The sequence below is a fragment of the Nicotiana tabacum genome, chromosome 24 (genome assembly GCF_000715075.1).
Source record: "Nicotiana tabacum cultivar K326 chromosome 24, ASM71507v2, whole genome shotgun sequence".
In the NCBI taxonomy this organism is placed as follows: domain Eukaryota; kingdom Viridiplantae; phylum Streptophyta; class Magnoliopsida; order Solanales; family Solanaceae; genus Nicotiana; species Nicotiana tabacum.
Genome location: NC_134103.1, coordinates 8,113,186 through 8,126,133, shown reverse-complemented (window position 1 = coordinate 8,126,133; position 12,948 = coordinate 8,113,186).

The following is a 12,948-nucleotide window of genomic DNA, read 5'->3' as shown; positions in this document are numbered from 1 at the left end:
ATAGATGAACCCGGTTCCTTCCTTCGTATGTTACAACTGAGGTGACGGATAAGCTAAAACGCCACGTCAATCGCGTCGTTCTGACTTCTGACACATGTCAGTCACCGGCCGGCAACGTTCGAATGTGAAACGTCGCGCATCGACTGGTTTTTCCCTATAAAAGCTTCGGCCTTTGCATTTCTTCCACTTTCTGATCCTAGCTTTTACCTTCGAATTTTCTAACTGCTTTTAACTTTTCAAATCTCATACCCTGCTTCTTGAGCCTTCATATCTTTATCTCTGATCTTCAAACATTCATATTTGTTCTTGGATTTCCAATCCATATCTGTATCCCACCTTCAAACCTTCATACTCTTTCTTTAAATCTTTATATTTCCTTCGAATCTTCATACCTCCCTTTAAATCTTCATATTTCCCCAGATCACGATGGCTAAAACTTTCAAGTTAGTGCCTCAGCAGACCGCCCCTTCATCTTCCCACCCGACCGTAGATGTCAAGGTGGCTCCAAAGACCTTCATGAAAAGCTTCATACCCGGGGGCTGCTCTATCGGTGATGACTTCAAGGTCAAGAAGGCCTCTAGCCAACAAAACTGAGGTGAGGGAGCATCGAGATACATATGCTCTGTCACCGAAGAAACCCTACCCGTAGTCCGAGTGGATTGTAAGTGGGAGGGTAAACAACATCGAGTCTCCCTGATTCACCCTCGACCACCAACTCCGCCTGTACATTCCCCGAATCTTTCGAGGGGTACTAATCAAGCTCGCCCGCCGAGCAAGCAAGGTTTCTTTCTCGAGCATTGACGAAGACCGGGACCGAGGTTGGCATGTGAGGTTTGTTCGAGTAAAAATCGAAGACCTGATTCCCCCCGAGTTTCTACCATTATTTGAGGAGTGGAATGCATCCCGTAAGTATTGTCTTTCTTGGGTATTTCTTCATTTTTATTTCTTTTTCTCATCGCTTGTGTTTGTGGTCGTGCAGCTGTTGCCCAAGTTCCAGTTGCAATCCCCCGATTCAAGGAGTGGATCGAGGGGATTTGTAAGCAGATGCCTTATTCTGAGCGATGCAAACTTTCGAAGGGCAAATGGGAGGCCCGTCCTCATGGTAAGGTTCTTCTCTGAAATAGTTACCATTACGCTCTTAACTTATATAGTGCTAACTTTACCTTGTTTCTTACATGTCTGCCTAAGACCACTAAACTTAGGTCTCTTGATGAGGACGAGGATCCACCTTTGCCTGTCGATCCCCCATCTCGGGACAACCGGAGATGCCGCGAAGGAGGAGAAGAAGAAAAAGAGAAAGTCCTCAGGATCCCCTGACCCCGAGGGGGAGAGGAAGAAGAGGGCGGCCACCCGGACCCGGAAGCCCAAGAAGAATACCAAGTCCAGGGCACCGGACCTTGGCTATCTTTACCGGCTCAGGGAAGAGCCTGAAGAAGACGACATCTTCGTCGCCCATGGATCAACCCACACTGAGGAGCAGACGACGCTCGAGAAAGGGGACCACGAGGTCAATCCCCTTCAGGCTCGGGAACCTGAGGGGGAGATGGAGGTTGTGACCTCCCAAGAAGCCGCTCCCGTTCCGAAAGAAGCGACCGATGTCATTGACATCATAGAGACGCCCTCATATACTGAGTCCATGCTTGAAGAGGCCCAAGCGGGCAAAGAAAAGTCAAGTGAGGGGGTGCAGGGCTCAGACGATCCTCTTAACTCCTTTTTCGACAGCATGGACATGTCCACATTAGAGGATTTTTCCGGGCTGGGTCACCTGGAGATCTCGAAGAAGGGCATGCCCTCGGGAGATGGGGGGCCGAGTTCAAGCCCAAAACTGGTGAAGCAATTTCTCGCGCTGAGCGTGGACCCCGAGAGAAAAAGAAAGGTCTTTCTTACAGTCCCGGAGGATGCTCGGGTCCTATTTGCTCCGGTGGGCGCAACCAGGTACCTCTGATGCCTGGTGACCAAGGAGGACCAGGCAAATATGAACGAGGTGAGGCACATCAAGTCTTTTCAACGAGGCACAACAGGCGCTGAACGGGTAAGGCGTCAACACTTTTGTACCCGTTTATGAATCCCACTTAAGTTTTGATGTCAATTACTACTTTCGTTGTTTTACAGGCCTCAGTGCTTCACCATGAAAGCTTCCTTCAGTACCACTTGGAAATCAGCTAGCTCCAGTTCGAGCTTAAAGAGCATGTCCAAAAGAAGGACATGTACAGGCTTCTCAGTGAGCAATAGGACGAGACCCCTAAAGACCTCCCCATTCTCCTGGCCGAGCTGGAAAAAGCTCAGAAGGAGGCCTCGACCCTGAAGTGGGAACATGCCGACCTGGTTGAAAAGGTTAAAGGTCTTTGAAGCTAAAAATAAGGAGCTAGTTATGGCGACTAACTACACAACTTCGCAGGTCCAACAGAAGATTGACATGGTCGACCAGCTCCGGACCGAGATAGATGAGGTCAAGGCCATGACCGAAGAGAGGAAGGGCAGGATGGACATGTTGGCTTCGGAGAAGGAAACTGCGAAGGCGCAGATGACATCGGTCGAGAACCAACTCTGGGTGGTGAAGGACAAAGCTTATAAGCGGTCTCAGCTGAACGATAATCTCAGGGCACAACTAAGCTCGGCCATCGCAGAACGGGATGCCCTCGGAAGAGAATATGCGGCATTGAGGTCCAAATTGGACACAATCTCTGATGATTCCGAGGAAATGGTGGCCCAGTACAAGGCCGGTGTGGATCCAGCCAAGACCCGCATAAAGACAAAGACTGAATACATGAAGCAGTTGTCTCGAAGAAAGACCCTCGAAGAGATTTACGCCCGAGGTTTCGACTTATCGGGCGAGATCGAAGAAGCTAAGAAGCTCGAGGCCGAGGCAAAGGATCTCTACAAGTTTGAGGGTGTCGAAGGCTCCGAGGGCTCTGGCAACATGTCGGGCCTCGGTGAAGACCAGGCGTAAATGCCTTAGTACTTTTTAAATTTTTTGTTCTTCCGTATGTATATTGTTTTTCTTTTATTTTATTTATTTTGAGGCTGTTTTATTGGGCCTTTGTAAATATATTTTGATATATATATATATATATATATATATATATATATATATATATATATATATATATATATATATGAAATTTTCCGTTTCTAGCAATATCGTGACTTTATTTTTCCAACATCTTTTATTCGTGTATTGTTTCTGGTGCCTTAGTGTAGAATCAGATGTAGTTCCGGGGCATTCGTTTTTTGAAAGTTCGAACGAAGCCCGACTTTGATGCAACTTTGTTTGCTCGTCACTTTTGACCCTCGATGAGACCGTAGGTTCCCAAGATGCTTAAGTGTTTGCAAATGATGTTTTTGCCGAGGGTAACCCTTTTGTAGGTTTTGAATTTTTTTGTAAAAGCCTTACTTTTTGATTACAGGCTTCGGACTCCTCCGAGCCATTTTTAAGGTGGTCATAGCCTTTTGTATTCGGGCACTTCCTAATAGGTTCGGTGCCTCCGGGATTCGGTAGTGCGGGTCGTCCGAATTTGCTTCGGGAAATAGTCCCCGAGTAGGGGTAGCCCTTGGGCTCGATAGTCCCTAAGTAGGGGTAGCCCTTGGGCTCGATATTTCCCGAGTAGGGGTAACCCATGGGCTCTAGGATCCAGAATCGAAGAAGCAAAAAATGCATAATAGCATAGCGAGACTTTTTTCATTTCTCAGTGTGAAAAGTACATGATTGAAAGTGCATAAAAACTTGTATTATGGCGAGAGTGGACTATGTGAGCACGGTTCATACGACTGTTTGACCCTTACAATGAATCCTAACCACCAAGCCTTAGCTTTTAGCATACAAAGTTTTCTTTTTTCCTTGCTAAAATCCTTAATTTGAGGGTAATGGCCCCCAGTATTCGAGGTCGAACTCGTGAGGTCTTGGATACTGTTGATATGAAGTGAACGATCATTGACTCCAGTTTGAAACCGGTATTTGAATCTAAGTTAGCACGTATTACTGTTGCCTCATTAAAAACCTTGCCGAAAAACCCATTTTGGGACAAAACCGGTTCGAGGGAAAAAGTGTGCAACGCGTGCTTTCAGACCTAATAATCACATCCATCCTTGATCGTTTACCTTCAAATGTTATTTCGATTTATAACATGATTAAAGAGTAATTGAGTTCGTACCTGTCACGATCCCAAATTCCCTCCGTAGGATGTCGTGATGGCACCTAGTCTCTAAGACTAGGTAAGCATATCATGTGGAATAAAAATAGAAATCTAAAACTTTAAATAATTTCAACTCCCAAAACTTGGTAGAAATAAGTCACAAGCTTCTAAGAATTTATTCTCTATGTCTCTATATATCAGAGTCTAAAACAAATAAGGAAGACAACATAGTAAGATAGAAGGGGACTCCGGAGTCTGCGGTCGCTGGCAGATATACCTCGAAGTCTCCTCGTACAGCTAGTTTACTAATGCCTGGTCTGATAAGGTGTACCTGGATCTGCACAAAAAGATGTACAGAAGCATAGTATGAGTACACCACAACGGTACCCAGTAAGTGCCAAGCCTAACCTCGGTAGAGTAGGGACGAGGTTAGGTCAGGCCCTACTGGAAAATAATAATAGATGGCATGGTAAAATGTTTCACAATATAATAAAATAAAATGACAATGGAAATGAATCAAGTAGTAGGTCACCATTTAATTACACAAATAATGGCAAATAATATCTCGTGGAACAAAACAAATTTTTTTTTCAACTTTAGGAAAAAACAATCACAAACAAATCAAAGGCAACTACGGCCATAAATCAACATCAACAAGGGCACTCCCGAGGTACCGCCTCGTAGTTCCAAATCATAAGTAAATTCACAATATCTCATTTCCTTATCTTACCACGGGAGCCTTAACAATTTATTTTTAAGAAAATATTTTTTTAGAAATAACATCCCGCGTTTTAGCCATCCTTATCACACCGCATGACTTCTAGTAGTTTCCCCTACTAGCCACGCGTATCAAACCACCCTTATCTCACCGCATGCGTTTTAATACCCAGACCTTATACCACCACATGCATATCAATATCATAATATATCACAGTTTGCACCTTAAGTGCTCAAATAATTTAACCTGCCAAAATAATTCAACAACAATATTTTTTACAATAAAAAGTTCATGGCTCATGCCAAAATAAATCATCAATAATATTTTTTCACAAATAAGAGCTCACGGCTCCATCACAATGAGTACGCAAATATTACAAAAATATTCAGGAATAAATAATTCAGCAAAATAATATTTCAAAATCTTTAATACGGTGCTTCAATACCAAATTTAAAATATCAAATACTTCATATTATTAATATTTATTTTAAAGAAAATCAACCTTCAAATAATGCACATAATAAAAGAAACCAAGTTCCAACTAAACAGGTAAAACAATTAGCAGGAAAAAATCAAGCAACTTTAAAATATAAACATTAAATCAATGATGAAGAATATATCAGAATAAAATAGTTTAATTAATGCGCAACAATGATCTTACACAATTTAAAAATATAATCTTTCATATTTAGCCCGTGTACACACTCATCACCTCGTGTACACGACTTTCAATACACTACAATTTATCACTTCAATACCAATCCTAAGAAAAATTTCTCCCACACAAGGTTAGACAAGTCACTTACCTCGACTTGCTCCAATTTAACCAAGTAGTATGTTTTATCCTCCATTTTCCGACCTGATCGACTCGTATCTAGTCATAATTAATTCAATACAGTCAACAAAAATTATAGGGATCAATTTAATAAGAAAATACTACATTTTTTCAACAAAATCTGAAATTACAAAAATGGCATATGGGACGAAGTCCCCTGTTTTTATAACTTACAGATCTGTTAGGGAGCCCGATTTGTCAGGGAGCCCGATTTTGACAGGGAGTCCGATTTTGACATAGAGCCCGATTTTGACAGGGGGTCCGATTTTGACAGGGAGCCAATTTTGACAGGGGGTCCAATTTTGACAGGGGGCCCGATTTTGACAGGGAGCCCGATTTTGATAGGGAGCCCGATTTTTGACAGGGAGCCCGATTTTGAAAGACGGCCCGATTTTGACATGCAACCCGATTTTGAAAGGCGGCCCGATTTTGGCAGGGAGCCCGATTTTGATAGGGAGCCCGATTTGACAAGCTGCCCGATTTTTTTACAGCATTTCCAGCAGAAACATTGCAGCAACTTTTGCAGCAGCTAAGTCTCACTTTTGATCCGTTAACCATCCTAAACTCACCCGAGGCCCCCGGAACCTCAACCCAATACACCAATAAGTCCTAAAATATCATACAAACTTATTTGAAAACTCAAATCAAATCAAACAACGCTAAAATCACAAATCACACCCCAATTCAAGCTTAATGAAACTCAAGAATTTCCAACTTCTACATTCGATGCCGAAACCTATCAAATTAAGTCTGATTGACCTCAAATTTTGTACACAAGTCATAAATGACATAAAGGAGATGTGAACATTTTTCCGACCCCGATATCAAAAAGTCAACTCCTTGGTCAAACTTCCAAACTTAAATTCCTATTTTAGCCATTTCAAGCCTAATTTCACTATGGACTTCCAAATAAAATTCTGATCATGCCACTAAGTCCAAAATCACCATACGGAGCTGTTGGAATCATCAAAATTCTATTCCGGGGTCATTTGCATATAATTCGACATCCGATCACTATTTAAACTTAAATTTTTAATTTTTCATCAAAATTCCATATCTCAGGTTAGGGACCTCGGAATTTAATTCCGGGCATACGCCCTAGTCCCAAATAACGATACGGACCTGCCGGAACTATCAAAATACTGATTCGAGTCCATTTGCTCAAAATGTTGACCAAAGTCAACTTAATTGAGTTTTAAAACTCTAATTCATATTTTAATCTATTTTTCACCTAAAAACTTTTCGGAAAATTTTACTGACTGTGCACACAAGTCGAGGAATGATAAATAGTGCTTTTTGAGGTCTTAGAATATAGAATTAATTATTAAATTTAAAGATGATATTTTGGATCATCACAATACCTTAGCAGTAGTACCACTTTAAGTGTGCCACATTCCAGTTGTTCGGTATTTGTATGTCGTTTACCGCTTCGAGTTTGTATGAGCCTTTGCCGGTTATTACGATAACTCAATATGGTCCTTCCCAGTTCGGTCTTAGCTTCCCCTCATTTTGGTTCCTGGTGTGTAACATTACTTTCCTCAGCACCAAGTCCCCGACTTGAAAGTGTCGGAGGCTAGCTCTTCAGTTGTCATACCTTTCTATTCGTTGTTTCTAGGCAGCCAGTCGGACCAGGGCGGCCTCCCGCCTTTCATCCAATAGTTCCAGGCTCGTGATCATGGCTTCGATATTTGGCTCTTCTATCGCATATTGGAACCTGAGGCTTGGTTCTCCCACCTCGATTGGTATTAAAGTTTTGGCTCCGTAGACCAATGAAAACCAATGCTATATTTTGAAGTCGTAAGGTATGCCCATAGGACTTCGGGAAAGATCTCATTCCATTTCCCTTTCACACCAGTCAACCTTTTTTTTAGGTTTTGAAGTATGGTCTTGTTGATTTTGCATGCCGATGAATTATTTTCCATTATTGCAAATGACCTCATCCGGTATCCCAAATCGACATATTATGTGATCCCAGATGAAGTCAATGACTTCTTTCTCTTGGACCTTTTCGAATGCCTGAGCCTCGGCCCATTTGAAAAAATAATCGGTCATGAATAATATGAATTGAGCTTCACCGAGTGCCCATGGTAGGGGACCGATAATGTCCATTCCCCACTTCATAAATGGCCACGGGGACAAAATCGAGTGGAGCATTTCTCCCAGTTGATGGATCATCGGGACATGTCTCTTGCAGTCGTCGCATTTCCGTATGAAGTCCTTCGCTTATTTCTCCATCTTGGTCCAGTAATAGTCGACCCTAATCAGTCTCTGAACCAAAGATTCTTCCCATGAATAGTTCCCGCAAGTGACTTCGTGAACTTCTCTCAAGGCGTATTCGGTCTCTCCCGGTCCCAAGCATTTAGCTGCGGGCCATCGAAGGTTCTCCAGAACAGTGCCCCTTTGACCAAGCTAAATCTGCCAGCCTTGGTACGCAGGGCTCTTGATTCTTTGGGATTCAAAGGCAATTTTTTGGTCTTCAAGTAGTCCATATACTTGTTCCTCCGGTCCCAAGTTAGACTTGTTGAGTTTACTTTAGCGTGGCCTTCTTCTATCACCAACTTCGTGAGTTGCACTACTGTTCCCGAACTGAATTCATCAGCATCGACCGACGACCCCAAGCTAGCTAGAGCATTGGCCTCATTGTTCTGATCTCGGGGTACATGCTGCAGGATCCATTCTCTAAATTGATGTAGCGTTACGTGTAATTTATCCAAGTACCTTTGCATCCATTCTTCTTTTACTTCGAACATCCCGTTAACCTGGTTTACCACGAGGAGAGAGTCGCACTTGGCTTCGATCACCTCGGCACCAAGGATTTTAGCCAATTCCAAACCTGAAATCATGGCCTCATGCTCGGCCTCATTATTAATCAATTTTACAGTTCTAATAGATTGCCTAATTACATTTTTCGTAGGCGGTTTTAATATGATGCTGAGCCCGAACCCCTTCGTGTTTGAAGCATCGTCCGTACCAGCTAATCTAGAATTTTATGGAAGTTCAGGGTCGATACTCGATATCGTACCGGCTAATTTTGATGACCTATTTGGCCAACCAGCCCAAGAGATCGGCTTTGTGCATGATGTTCCTCAGCGGGTAAAAAGTTACGACACATATGGGGTGGCATTGAAAGTATGGCTTTAGCTTCCTGGAGGCGCTTGGCAAAGCGAGCGCCAATTTTTCCAGGTGAGGATACCTTGTTTCGGCCTCTCCTAGAGTTCTACTAACATAGTAAATAAGAAACTGCGTACCTTATTCCTCCCGACCTAAGACTCCACTTACCGAACTGCCAAGTAAAGGTACCATTTGAGTTCTTCCAAAGCTTGCAGGCATTCTGGGGTCCAGGAAAATTATTTTTCTTCTTTAATAGTGAGAAGAGCCAATGGCTTTTGTCCGAGGACTCGATATGAACCGGCCCAGGGCAGATATATGCCCGGTCAGCCTTTGAACGGCCGTGACGTTGTCCACCACGGTGATGCCCTCTATGGCTTTGATTTTGTCGGGATTGATCTCGATCTATCGATTGAGCACTTCTCCAGGTTTAGTTTCATATTATATTTTTGCAGTATGTTGAAGGTTTCCTACAAATTTTTCAAAAGGTCCTCTACTCGTAGGGACTTGACTAACATGTCGTCAATATAAACTTCCATTGATTTTCCTATCTGTTCTTCGAACATCTGATTTACTAGGCATTGATAGGTGACACCAGCGTTCATTAATCCGAACGGTATTACATTATAACAATAGGTGCAGAATTTAGTGATAAAAGAAGTCTTTTCTTGATCGTCCAGGTCCATCCGAATTTGGTTGTACCCAGAATAGGCATTGAGAAAGCTGAGTATCTCGTGCCCAACCGTCGCATCGATCATCCGATCGATGTTAGGCAAAGGAAAAGAATCTTTGGGATATGTGTTGTTTAAATCTTTGTAATATACACACATTATTAGCTTATTCCTTTTTTAGGCACTACCACTACATTAGCTAACCAGTCCGGGTGTTTAACTTCCCGAATAGACCCTATTTTAAGGAGTTTGGATACCTCGTCCTTGATGAATGCATGCTTGACCTTGGACTGTGGTCTCCTCTTCTGCTTAACCGGATGGAACTTCAGGTGCAAACTCGCTTATGAGTGGTTACTTTTGGTGGGATCCCTGTCATGTCAGGATGGGACCAAGCGAAATAGTCTATGTTAACTTTAAGAAAATTAATAAGTTTTCCTTGAGCTCAGGAGTTAACCCCGTGCCCAGGTATACCTTTCGATCCGGTAGGTGTTTGATCAATATGACTTGCTCAAACTCCTCGACCGTCGATTTAGTAGCGTCGGTATTATTAGGAACTATGAATGATCTTAGAACTTCGTAATCATCCTCCTCATCTACTCCTCATTCCTCCGGTTCGATCAAGACCGACATCAGTGATTGCTATTTAATTTCTTCCTTTATGGTCGGCTCCTTGTTCCTTGTTATCGAAATCGCCGGCACCGGGATTACCTCGTCAATTGCGGACATTTTCTTTGCGGTCGGCTGCTCTCTGTAGACCATCTTGACTCATCCCGACATAGGGAACTTCAACACCCGGTGTAAGGTTGAGGGTATCGTCCTCATGTTGTGAACCCACGGCCTTTCGAATAAGGAGTTGTACCTCATGTCCCCTTCGATCACGTAGAACTTTGTCTCTTGGATCGTCCCGACGATGTTCACTGGCAGGGTTATCTCCCCTTTAGTGGTTTCACATTCCATATTAAATTCGTTCAACACCCGGACCGCCGGCACTATTTGGTCCTGTAACCCCAACTGTTCTACGACCCTCGATCTTATGATGTTGGCCGAGCTACCTGGATCAATCAACACATGTTTAACTTGAGATTTATTAATTGTCACGTATATTACCAGAGCATCATTCTATGGTTGCACGATGCCCTTGGCATCCTCGTCGCTGAACAAGATGATTCCCTCCGGGACATAATCTCGAGTGTGTTTTTGCCTTGTGATAGATACTTCCGTGTGCTTTATCAATTGTCGTTGAGGGACATCGACCCCTCCAATGATCATGTTGATGATGTATTGAGGCTCCTCTTGTTCAGCCTGTTTATTGGCGTCCCCGTTCTTGAAGTGGGTTTTGGCTCGATCACTCAGAAATTCTCGGATGTGCCCGTTATTGAACAACCATGCAACTTCTTCTCTCAATTGTCAGCAATCCTCGATCATGTGGCCATGAGTGCAGTGATACTTGAACATCAAATTAAGGTCTCTTTGGGTAAGGTCGGATTGCAATGGTCAAGGCCACTTGGTCTCCTTGATGCGTCTGATAGCTGATACGATGCTGGCAGCATCAACGTTGAAGTTATACTCTGATAATCTTGGTGCTTCCCCACCCCCGAGTGGTCTGTCGAAACCATTTTTGCTCATCAGACCTCGGCTACTGGGCCCTCGATCGCCTTTCCTTTTGTTCCTTGTGGGCTGATGCCCGGACCCATTTCTATTTCGATCTGTGTTGTACGGTTGGTAGCGATCCTGAACCGGCCTTGGCTCATGATCGACGGCTCTCTTGGATCTGTCGTCGGCCCTTATGGGATAAAATGACCCAGAAGGGGCTCCGAGTTGGTCATCCTCGACTCTGATCTTTGACTGGTACCTGTTGTGGACGTCGGCCCAAGTTACCGTCGGGTACTCTACCAAATTATGTTTTAGATGTTGTGAAGCCAAGGAGCTTCAGGGATTAAGTTCTTGAGTAAATGCCTGAACGGCCTAAGTTCTTGAGTTCTCGACACGAATTCCCTGAGCATCTCGTTAACTCTTTGTTTAACCTTGAAACGGTATGACTTTCTGGTCTCGACCTTGATGGCCTCGACTTGGGCCTTCACGAAAGCATCTACAAGCAAACCAAACAAAGTCAATGGAATTTGGGGGTAAGTTGTGATACCCTATCATTGTTTCTTTGGACAAAGTTTCCCAAACTTCTTCAGTAACACCAACTCGATTTCATTATCTTTCAAGTATTTCCCTTTTATTGCACATGTATAGGAGGTCACACACTCATTCGGATCCATGGTTCCATTATATTTTGGTATGCCAGGCATACGAAACCTCTTAGGGATTGGCTTTAGTGCCGCTCTTGGAGGAAAAAGTTTTTGGATAAACTTCTTGGAATCCGGCCCCTTCAATATCGGGGGTGCTACCAGGATTTGATCGACCCAGTAATTGTATGTTTCTACCTTCTTGTCATTGGCCTCAATTTTTGTTTCACATGATTCCACTCACTTCATTAATGCTTCAAGCATTTTCATTAATTCGGGATTGACCCCGGACTCAGCTTCACTCGGTCTCTCGGTGATCTACTCATTCCTTCGGACACGCCACCAACAAAGTTGAGCAGACTCGGCATCAACGTTCAAGTGGACAGACTGAGAATTTGACATTTTTAAACTGACCTGAAATTAAGACTTTAAAGAACAAGCGTAAAATAGAGTGTGTTATGGAGATTTGTATCAAATCACCACTATTATCCTTAGCCCCACTGTGAGTGCCAAACTGTTTACCCTTAAAATGGATAACGATTGAATTTGTATGCGGTTTTAAGGATATGTGGATTGATTTAACATAAATAATCAAGAATATTGGATAAACGAGTTAAAGACAAAACGGATAATCAAACCAATGGTAATGTAACGGCCCAACTCGAACTTAGGTTTAACAGTAGTTTGCCCTTGACCGGATCCTTAGTTCGATGCCAACCGTGAATGAAGAACAAAACAATGACGTAAGAACTTTTCAATTGCGAGAAAGTAGAAAAATAAATTTGTATTGTCTTGGTGTGCGTGTTACAATGTGTGTTATCAAAGAAAAATTTCCCCTTTATATAGTAGGAGAGTTTCATTCCTAATACAAGTCTAAAAAAGGTAAACATCTTCCTCTCTCGTTATTTACTGATCTGTAACTGTCATCGAGCAAGATCCGCGTTGTGATATCCGGTTGGTTGCAGATATCACGACCCTCTATTTGTCACCTATAACCGTTCATTGCGCCTTCCGAAGTCTCAGAACCCGTCCCATGTCCGTGGTGCGTTGTTTTATCAAGTTTGATGGCGAGCACTCCGTTCACTTTTCACTAGCCTCGATACAAAGAATTCCCAGGTTCGATTTCGATCTCATATATTCATGCTCTTACTTCATTTGATTCACCGGGAAATCGGGGTGTGCGTTATCCCCGATTTTATTTGTATACAATGTGATAATTAATAATAATAAAATTATTATGCGGCAATTA